This window comes from Aedes albopictus, chromosome 2 (assembly GCF_035046485.1).
Source record: "Aedes albopictus strain Foshan chromosome 2, AalbF5, whole genome shotgun sequence".
Classification (NCBI taxonomy): Eukaryota; Metazoa; Arthropoda; class Insecta; order Diptera; family Culicidae; genus Aedes; species Aedes albopictus.
The window spans coordinates 415186279-415196941 of NC_085137.1; positions in this window are offsets into that span (position 1 = coordinate 415186279).

Sequence of the window (10663 nt, forward strand, 5' to 3'; positions counted from 1 at the left end):
CGGGATTCATCTAGTTTTATCTGATGAGATTCCTTAAACACTTTCTGCTCCTGAAATGTTTCCAGAATTTCCTTCATATATTCTCGGAATACCTGTTCACAACTGTCAAGTGAGTGTACTGGAAGAATTTTTGATGGTATACTATAAGAAAATCTTCTAGTTACTTATCATAATAGGTTTTAATAATAGTATTTAAGATTTTTTTTTAAATTTCTTTTTAATCGTGAATTTTAACAAACGTTGATTTTTTACACCAGTTGCAAGAGTTTTTCACTGAATCCTCGTTAAATAGGATATAGTCAATTTTCTTGGAAATCCTTTACGTATCATCCAAAGTATACTTAAAAACAGACAAAATTCTTAACAGATCTTATATCAATATCTCTTTTTTAAATAATAACTTTTATTGGAATTTATTGGAAGAACTCATAAAGCAATTTCTAGATAAATTACTCAAGAAAATAAGGATTGAAGGTTTAAAAAATATGGGTTGAAAGTTTTCCCATTCCGTTGTTCCCCAGGAAATAACTAAGGGATGTCATTGAGAATTAGACGAACTTCATTAGAGCTTATTTAGAGCTGCTACAGGAACGACACCAAAGGTTCATTTTTTAATTTTCAATCTTTATCTTCAAAAGTTCTTCCTGCTAGTCATAAAATGTATCAAGGAAAAAAATCACTATCAGAATTTTAATGAACATACTGTAACAAAAAAGCTTTACATATTGCTTTCAGAATTTGTTTGAAAAACCAAAGCAAAAGTTTTTTCAGGATTTTTAAGAAAAACTTTTGAATTGACCCAAAATATTCACCAAAAATAGCATCATAAATTCCTCCAGCATTTAATGAAAATGGCAGGATTTTCCCCAGGACAAGAGTGTTCAAGAGTTGCATATTCACTAGTTATTTGAAATTTCTCCTTAAACTTTCACCAGCTACTCTTCAAAAATTGTACGAATAAATCTACCAGTAATATTCCAAATCAATTCCCCATTATTTCTACAAGCGTCTTATTAAATATTTTGTCAAAATAATACCACCAAACTCTTAAAAAAGAGACGTAGCTTACTTATGTCAAATGATAAAGTTAAACAATATCCGAAGAGTTCCTCTTAGGTATTTTCGGAGGAAGAAATTCCCTGAGGAATTTTCCTGGTGCATTTTTCGGAAATATTTCTTCATTATCTGGAGAAATTTCTGGAGGAATCTCTATAGGAATCCATGTAGGGATGCCAGAGAAATTCTCTAAAAAAATTCCAACAAGAATTTCAGTAACAGAAATTGATTAAGCAATCTCAGTAGATAATACTAGACAAATTCCAAGATAAATTTCTGCAAGAATCCCATAAGGGATACTTGGAGGAATCTCTAGATAAGACCTCTGAAAAAAAATCTGGAAGAATCCTTTAAGAAATCACAGGAGGAATTGTAGTAAACATTTTTGAAGAGGAATTTCCGGCGGAACCCTAGATAAAAAAAAATCCCAACAGAAATACCTTGAGCAATTTGGAGCAATTCTTGGAAAAATTCGTGGAGCAATCCCGGGAGGAATCTCTGGACGAAACTCTAGATACAGTTCTAGAGGAATCCCTGTTGAAAACTATAAACGAATCCCTGAAGGAATATTTCTAAGAATCTTTAGAGCAATCCTAAAAGGATTCCTAGCAGGGATTATTTCTCTAGGAATCCTGATGTAATCACAACAGTAAATGTTTGAGAAATCCCATTAGGAATTTAAGAAGATATCTTTACAGAAATCTTGGCAAAAACTGGCAGTTCTTTTATTCTCAAAGTTTTTGGATCTGTTTTCAAAGAAGCACGCCAACCATTTTTGGTTCCAAAACATGATTATTAAGATATTTAACATTGTTGATCATCAAGCTGGAAAATCGGTAGTTTTCGGTAGAAAATTTGAAAAATCGGTAGTTTCAGGGCTCGCGTCTGTGAATCGGTAGGCATGTCGAAAATCGGTAGGTCTGGCCACCCTGTCTCCAAGAGATTGAAGAGGAGGTTAGCCGGTTGAAAAACAACAAAGCCGCTGGAGCAGATCAACTTCTAAGCGAGCTTCTAAAATACGGTGGAGAAGCACTGGTGAGAGCACTACACTGGGTCATTACCAAGATTTGGGAGGAGGAAGTATTACCGGAGGAATGGATGGAAGGTATCGTGTGTCCCATCTACAAAAAGGGCGACAAGTTGGATTGCGGGAACTACCGCGTGATCACACTACTGAGCGCTGCCTACAAGGTACTCTCTCAAATTTAATGCCGCCGTCTATCATCGATTGCAAGAGAATTCATGGAGCAATATCAGGCTGGATTCATGGGTGAACGCGCTACAACGGACCAGATGTTCGCCATCCGCCAGATGTTGCAGTAATGCCGCGAATACAACGTGCCCACACATCACTAGTTCATCGATTTCAAATCGGCATATGATACAATCGATCGAGAACAGCTATGGCAGATTATGCACGAATACGGATAAACTGATACGATTAATCAAGGCGACGATGGATCGAGTGATGTGCGTAGTTCGAGTATCAGGGACACTCGCGAGTCCCTTCGAATCTCGCAGAGGGTTACGGTAAGGTGATGGTATTTCGTGCTTGTTGTTTAAAAACACGAGTGGGACGATTTTCACGAAGTCCGTTCAGCTGTTTGGTTTCGCTGATGATATTGATATTATAGCTCGAAAATTTGTGACAATGACGAAAACGTACATCCGACTAAAGAGTGAAGCCAGGCGAATAGGATTAGTCATTAGCCTAATGTACGACGACAAAGTAGATGATGGCAAAGGACTCCAGGGAGGAATCACCGCGCACGCCACCCCGAATTTCTATCGACGGTGATAAAATCGAGGCGGTTGAAGAATTCGTGTACTTGGGCTCACTGGTAACCGCCGACACCGACACCAGCAGAGAAATTCACAGACGCATTGTGGCAGGAAATCGAGCTTACTTTGGACTCCGCAGAACTCTACGATCGAACAAAGTTCGCCTTCACACGAAGTTAACTATCTACAAAACGCTGATTAGATCGGTAGTCCTTTACTGGCACGAAGCATGGACCCTACGTGCAGAGAACCAACGCGCCCTTGGAGTTTTCGAACGGTAGGTGTTCCGTATCATCTACGGCCGAATGTAGATGGAAGACGAGGCTTGAAAAAGACGGATGAACCACGAGCTGCATCAGCTGCTGAGAGAACCAACCACCGTCCATAGCGCGAAAATCGGGAGGCTACGGTGGGCGGGTCACGTCATCAGGATGTCGCCGACTAAAATGGTTTTCGAGAGACATCCGACCGGTACAAGAAGACGTGGTGCGCTGCAAACTAGGTGGGTCGACCAAGTGAAGGACGATCTGCGGACCCTACGCAGAGTGCGGAACTGGAGACAAATAGCCATGGACCGAGTGGAATGGAGACCCATGCCTAAGCCTGATCGGTAAGTATTTAATCAATCTTCCGAGTAACTGCCAAAAATCACAAGCCAGACAGGTCGTATGATCCATGCCATAAACCGTTCAGAGGGAGGAGGTCTAGCACTGTGTTACGCTTCATACTTTTTTTTTAATTTCCTATACAAAAGCAGTTACGAGTGGGAGATAGGGGGTCTAAAATTGTTAAATTTTGCGTCACATAATAGCTACCAACTAAGAGAGAGATTCGGGTTACGTTGAGTACTGGAGATTTGGAAGTAATAATATCTTCATGCATTGATTGTAAAATGAATTGAACTATTGAACATATAAATATTCCAGTTAAAGCTGCCCTGTGATTGAGTTTGTAGTTTCACCTTTTGCCCCTAGAGAATTCTCAGTGAGAACAAATTTGTATCTAATAAATATGTTCGTGTAATCAAGACATACAGAAACGAACGAAGGCACACCGTGCAAAAATTATATTTGGAGGAAAAGAAGAATCCGCAGAACGCGCCGCCGATACATCTAGAGACGCCCAGCGCAGCGCGGGGTGGCAGACGCAATAAGCAGAAAAACAGCAAGAACCCGTGTGGGTCGTTCGAGAAAAAAAAAAGCAGTCATTCTCTGTCGTTGTGGTTGACTATCGTTTTCGGCGGCGGCAGCGGCGTCATCCACCGTCCAAAATATATACAACACACTAACAGGCCCCAAACAAGCAAGCCCGTCCCGTCCCGTACGTATAGCCACAGCAAGGTCGAAATTTTTCAATAAGACCAGATTTCAACCGACTGCAACATTCCACTCTAACGGCGGTTCTCGGTCGATGCAGTTCTTTCGCGGATCCGCCACCACGCGGTGATCGTGCGTTGCGTTTTGTGGCGTCCAGCAGCAGCAGCGTCGCGTCCCGACCTCGGTCGGAGAAGCAGCAGCAGCAGCAAGTGCATTTAAAAGGACAGTGCAGATTGGGATCGAGCCTCAGTAGCCGCCGTTCGAAGATCAAGTTCTGATCGTGAGCAATTCCCGAGTGATCGTATGTACCTATAGTGTGCAATGCCAAAAGTCGATAATCATCGTTTTGGGAAGTGATATTAGTGATAGTGCGAAACACTTTCGGGGAAGACTCTTGGAACGATCGCCATCGATGATGGTTCGGAATGGGGAGAGTGTGTGGACGTGCGATAAATTGAAAGCGGCTATAAATTTTGGACACGCAGTCGCTGAAAAGTTATTAACATATATTTACGCAGTATGAATATTTGCACGAAGTGTTCGAATGCTGGAATTTATTGCGCTGGTGGTGGTTGTGGTGATGGTAGTCTCCGGAATCGAAGAAATTTTGCGACGAAGAAATGTTGAATATCCCCGTTGGAAGAGATAGCGGACGACATTCATTCGGACGACGACAGTTGAACTGTAGAGCCGCGGTAGCATAGTGAAGCGTGCTGTTTGAGGCGTGGTTGGCGCGAAAGTGTGTCGCCAACGGGCGCGTCAACATGTGGCCGTTCGGCGCCCGGTGAGGATGGATTTTAGTGTGAACTGAGTTAGACTGGTTCGTGGGTGGAGATGATATGGTTGTGATAGATGCAATGGTGTAAAGACACAAGCATGGATCTAAATGAAAGGATTATAGTGACTGACGAGTTGTGTAAATAATGAACTGTTTGGATTATTTGGTTGCAGAAAACAATAACTCTGGTAGCCACAGTATGCAATAAGGTGGAGGTAGCAGGTATAACAACTAGGCTAGTTATATACAATAGTGACAAAATCTAATGAAAAGAAATTCTCAAATAATGCCAAAACACAACGCGAACAGAAAATTATATGTTTGTATCATGTTGTGTTATGGTGTCATGGGAGATTATTCTATGACTTATCGTGTTATAAACAAGAAGCAGGGATGTTAAGATAACCAAAATCGTAACAAAAGGTCAATTGATCTTATCAATCAAATAACTTGTAACGTTATAACCACACACCAAAAATCGATTGAGCGTTTCAGCAAAATTCAGCAAAATTTTGCTGATTTATTCGGTAAACTCTGCTGATCACCAGTAATGTATTGCTGAAATTCAGCAAACTTTGCCGAAAGTTCAGCAAAAGAATTTGCTGAACCCTTCAGCTCGGCAAAATTCAGCAAATTATTGCTGAAGGCGTTTGGTGTGCAGATCAGAATTTCAGCTTCAAGAATCTGGATCGATTGATAGAAATTTGTAATAAATTTCTTATAAACGGCTTAAAGCTTAAGTATAGTACAATAACTTACCAAAAAGTTAAATATTTACAGTTTCTTACCGATTTTGGCAACACGAGGTGAATTTTATGTTGCCAAATTGGGGTGTTGCCAAAATCGGTAATATTTTTTGTGGAATATTTTCAACTTTTATACGTCAATTTGACTTATATTTTAAATATGGACTATTCACAAGTTCTAAAACGATCCCTTTAGGTGACGTTCATAAATTACGTCATGATTTGTAAAATTGTTGATTATGGAAAATTTAATGAATATTGATTTTTTGAAGAAGAGTAAGGCTTAAATATAAATACATTTACAAATACAAACGATTTTTCGGTAAAGAATTTTGGTCAAAATTTTTTGTTGCCAAAATCGGTAAAAAATTGTTGCCAAAATCGGGTGTTGCCAAAATCGGTAAGAAATTGTTGCCAAAAACGGGTGTTGCCAAAATCGGGAAGGAAATGTTGCCAAAAACGGGTGTTGCCAAAATCGGGAGTAGACAAAAACGGGTGTTGCCAAAATCGGTAAGAAACTGTATAACAAAAAATGATATAATTGTGTTGTGATATACTGTTACGGAGATTACAAACATAATTATATCTAAATGAGATATAAATATCAAAGCTTGTTATAATTATGTTATATTTTTGTTAGAATCTTCTAGTCGGGGACTGATGGTTGGGATCAGATGATATAACTATCACGTTTTAAATGGCGCACATAATTTCTGCCACATATAGGTAAGGGCTCATCCGTCCGGTCAAGGATTTTTCATAATAGGAAATTTGGAGCCTCGTAGCCGTGCGGTTAAGGTCACCAAGCTATTAATCGCACCATGCTATGGGGTGAGGGTTCGATTCCCGCTCCGGGCGATGACACTTTTCGTGAGGATAGTTTCTTCTCCGTATCCACTGGTGCATGCTCCGTGTCCCTTGTCTAGTGTTCAGTTTCATTCAGTCTGTATAGCCTCTGGCTGAAGACGGTGTCCGCTTTTTTTTTCTCTACTTCCTTGGGCAAAGAGTATCTTCGTTCCTGTCATACGATATACAGGGTGTTAGGTTCATGAGTGCAAACTTCTTAAAGGGTGATAGAGGACCATAAATGGTGAAAAAAATTGTTCTACGCATATGGTCAAATCTCAACCGTTACGTAGTTATTGAACTCCCCATGTTTTTGATTCTTGTTTCCGTAACTGGCTATAACTTTAAAATGGTTAAACTTATCGCAGTTTTTTTACCCTTATTCGAAAGATTATTGAATTTTCTATCAAATGGCATCTTTGAATCGATTGGTTTAGTTAAATAACTAAGTTTTCTAGAGCAAAATAGCTAAAGATAGTGTGTTTTAATTTGGTATGTCAATTATCTTTGAAACATGCGTAATAAATTAAAATTCTTTCTTTGGCAAAGTTGTGGCCCCTGTTCCACTCTACAATTCGTTCTTCGACACCAAACTTCTAGCTCTTATAGTTTTCTTGCAATTTTGATTTAAATGTGCGGGACAATGCGTAAAAAAGTGCTTACCATGACAATTGCAAATTTATGATCTGAAATACGACGTTTAAATCTAAATTGCAAGAAAACGATAAGAGATAGAAGTTTGATGTCAAAGAACGAATTGTAAAGTGGAACGGGGGCCACAACTTTGCCAAAGAAAGAATTTTAATTTATTACGCATTTATTAAAGATAATTGACAAAAACAAATTAAAACACACTACTTTTGAGCTATTTGCTCTAGAAAACTTAGTTATTTAACTGAACCAATCGGTTCAAAGATGCCATTTGATAGAAAATTCAATAATCTTTCGAATAAAGGTAAAAGAACTACGATAAGTTTAACCATTTTAAAGTTATAGCCAGTTAAGGCAATAAAAGTCAAGAACATGGGGAGTTAAATAACTACGTAACGGTTGAGATTTGACCATATGCGTAGAACAATTTTTTTCACCATTTATGGTCCTCTATCACTCTTTAAAAAGTTTGCACTCGGGAACCTAACACCCTGTATACATGCAAAATAGTTATATTGTCTTCGAACAACAAAATTAAGTTAAAATATCAACGATACTTAAAAATGTTATTGTTTTTCTTAGAAAATATTAAATATCGAACAATAGTAAATAAACAAATTTCATTTAAAACCGTATTCGAAATTGGCAGCACTAGTTCAGACTACAATAAAGCTTTGTGAGTGTTTAGATCTGGACTAGATAAGACACTTTTTGCTTAGTTTTTATTTTCAAAATCTATCGAGAGTGTCTTTTGAAAATGGCTAATCTTGCCAAAAGTTTGCCTCCGTGTACTGGTTGCCTAAAAATGCAAAGTGGCTAATCTAGTCAAGGTCTACACATCCAGAGAGTTAAATTGCAGTCTGAGAGGGTGCTGCCAAATCCGAACACGATTTGGGCAAAATGTGTCATTTCCTAAGATAATACATTACTAATTTTAAGTAAGTATTTATTTAACCCTCGAGCGATCGCGCTGTTGTATTTTGTACAACACGTTGAAAAAATTCGCTTTTTGTACTCAGCATTAGCGTGGTGATGACGCAAATTATTGAGCACGTTGCAAATAAGGCCCATGAGACAAAACCTCGTAACAAACTGTGATTAATTGGATTTTGTGATAATTATGACTTTTCCTAGTTTTTTGTTAACAAAAGACTCTTAAAGAATCATTTGGGCATAAAAAAGATTTGTTAGGAAAACCTTTTTTTCCCTAAAAGTTTCCATTTTGTGGTGTTTGGACGGATGGTGTGGAACATAATCACCTATCTTGAGACAACATTTCATCGGAATAAAAGAAAATATTGCTTTTATAAATCAACTTTTATTTTTTTTTAATGTTTTTTTTTGTGTGCTTTTCTAAATATTTAAAAAAAACGTGAACTGGAAAAAGTTTTCAACAAAATTTTCCACCGTTGTGAAAATTTTCAAAAATATTTTTGAGAAGGCAATTTCATATAAAGCTTATAAAATTGCTAAAATTTTTGGAATGCACTTTTTTCGTTTTTGAAAATTTGAAAAATGTCCATACAAGCCTTTTCTTGGAAAAATTTTAACTCATGGACGAAGCATCGTAGAAACAATTTTTTTATTAAAATAAAAGCATTTTTTGGCAGGAATTCAAAAAAAACATGAACTGGATAAAGTTTTTACACAAAATTTTTCACCGTTGAGAAAATTTATAAAGAAAAGCCGGAAAAACTATGCTCGAACTCACGGAAATTTTATAATAAAATATTTTTGAGAGGAAACTTTATAAACTTCAATTCTAGTAACTTTAAGGTGTACTTTTTTTCGTTCCTGAGTTATGGCCAATTTTGTGGCAAATAACCATATAAGCATTTTCTTTGAAAACCCATATTTCAATCGAAGCATCGGAAAAACCAATCTTTTTATCAAATCAATTGCAAATTTTCTAAAATATCTGAAAAAAATATGGGATTGGTTTTAATGAAGTATAAGTCGGAATGGACTATATTGTTCACGAAACATTATACCGTTGAAAAAGCTTAAAAAACTGTTTCTGCCTCAATTTTCCATTGTACTAAAAAGGGATTCTTTCTTTTCTATGGAACAAATAAGGTTAATTTTATTATATTTTTTAACTTTATTTATTCAATTATTCAGTATGTAACTCACATTTTTATCTTCTCAGATAGTACTATTTTCTCAACCGGGAAGATTGCCTTTGGTTACTACTTCCAGTAGATTTTCGTTTCTTTTGAGACATGGATTTTTATGAATCGATTCGAATAGGATTAGCAGAATCAATAAACCGATTTAATCGAATGCTTTGAATCGATGTTTTCACATCGATTTGATATTATAAAACATTACAAAACTATAAAATAGTTCGTTTGCTGCATTATTTGTCTAAATAAATTCAATATCAAAATATTAGAACACTTCGCAACTCTGATTCGAAAATAAATATAACGTTAGAAAAGTGCATTCTGAAATTTTTTTTTTCCTCAGAACTCTGAGAAGTATTCCCATATAGTACTGAATAAATTCCCGCAGACTTCTGAGAGAAATTCCCCCATAATATTTGTAGAGACGCCTCCAGAATTCTGAAAGGAGTTTCTCGAGAATTACTAGAGAGATTTCTTTAGAATGCTGAAAATGATTACACCAGAATCTTGAGCGGCATTATCTAGAAAAGAAAACAAGACTCTTCCGGCATCTTGGAAGGAATTCACTCTGAATTCTATTAAGGGTTTTCCTAGAACCCTGAGAGAGATTACTCCATATCTAAGAGACGAATTGTCTCAGGGTTCCGAGAGGAATTCTCCCAGAATCCTGTGATAGATAGTCTCAGAATCCTAAGAGAAGGTTTCCTTTGGGATTCTCTCAAAATGTTCCAGATTCGTAAATAGGATTATTCTAGAATCCCAAGATGAATCCTCCCAAAATCATAAGAGGAATTCCAAGAGCTTTTCTTTCACATTCTTGAGATAAATTTATCTAGAATTGTGAGAGAGATTCCCACAAAACAAAAAAGATTTTTGAAGAAATGACCCAGAATCCTAAAAAAAGCGTAGCTTGGAACCCTAAGAAGGATTCCAGAATTTTGAGAAAGGTTTCCTCAAAATGCTGGGCAAGTTTGCCAAATAAACCTGAGAAATACTCTCACATAGTTCTGGAAGATAGGACTCCCTCAGAAACTTGAGAAGAATTCCTCAAAAGTCCTTTTAAGTATTCACCCAGAATGGCCCTAAAATTCTGGGTGTAATGCTTTAGAATGCTGCGAATAAGTCTGCTATAATCCCGAAAGGCATTCACTAGAATTCTGCGAGTGAATCCTCCAGAATCCTATGAAGGATCATAAGAGGTTTTTTATCTGTATTAACGAGATTTTTAACTCTAGGCTAGTTCATCTCGGAATCATAAGAGGGGTTCTTCCAGATTCTTGAGAGAAATATATCTAGAAAACTAAGAAGGATTTTTCCGAAAATCTGATAAGGACTCTCCCTGGAAGGGATTACGAAAACTTC